Raw genomic sequence first — 981 nt, 5'->3', positions numbered from 1 at the left:
TTGCACAAAATAAGGTCCTCAAATGATGCAACAACCTTGGAACAAATAAATTTGTTTTGATTTTGAAGAAGCTGTTGGCCAGTCTCAAGCAGCACCTAGTACTGAATGCCTCCCAATCAAGCAATAAGTACGTTTTCTATATCCAATTTATGTATTATTATTTCTCACTAAACATAGAGTGGATTGGAAAACCCAGCGACCGTAGCAGAGCAGCATCTACAAAGTCTGCACCGACTCGACTTTGCAAATAGAGACGTTTAAGTGTTGCTTCCTTTGATGCTTTCCGCAACCCTCGTGGGGTAGCTATTGCTACTCGGCCCCTTTTTTACAGGTGACCAGATGCGGTCCAGAAAGGCCAAGTCACCTGCCAGGTCACACGGTACTAAGCACCACAAACTTGTGGGGTTCCTCGCCTCCCTCCAGCTCCATCCCGGGTGCGGGACCCGGCCATCACCGGGCACGCGACACGCCCAGCCTCCCACGAGAGCTGCGGGAGGCTCCGGGAGCGGAGAGGACGCGAGCCCGCGGTGACGCGGGTGACAATAGCTCGGCTCCCCGCCGGGGCGGCGCAGACGCAGAGACCAGGGGGCCAGCCCGCCTTTCCGCTCCCCGGCCCGCGACCCCCGACACCACGCCTGCCGCAGGCTGCAGCAGCCCGGGGAGGTCCCCCACGCACCTGCCGCGGGAGGCACGGGAAGCCAGGCCGCAGGCGGCGACGTCGGCAGCGAGTCAGAGCCGGAGCCGCCGGGAGAGGCGGGCACTCGGGCTCAGCAGGGTTCCCTCAGTCGCCGGTGAGGAAGGAGGCCGGGCCGCCTTGGGTGTGACACCGCCCTCGCCCCGCCCCTTCCGGCGGCCTCCGGAGCCGCTTCCGGCGGCGCGCCTGGCGGGCTGCGGGCTCGAGCGTGCCCGGGCGCGTTCTTGCTCCTCCGCCCGGGGCCGTGAGTCCTTTCCGATCGCAGCGCCCGAGCAGAGCCCAGCCCC

The sequence above is a fragment of the Phodopus roborovskii genome, unplaced genomic scaffold, assembly GCF_943737965.1.
Source record: "Phodopus roborovskii unplaced genomic scaffold, PHOROB, whole genome shotgun sequence".
Classification (NCBI taxonomy): domain Eukaryota; kingdom Metazoa; phylum Chordata; class Mammalia; order Rodentia; family Cricetidae; genus Phodopus; species Phodopus roborovskii.
This window is presented reverse-complemented; position numbering follows the sequence as displayed.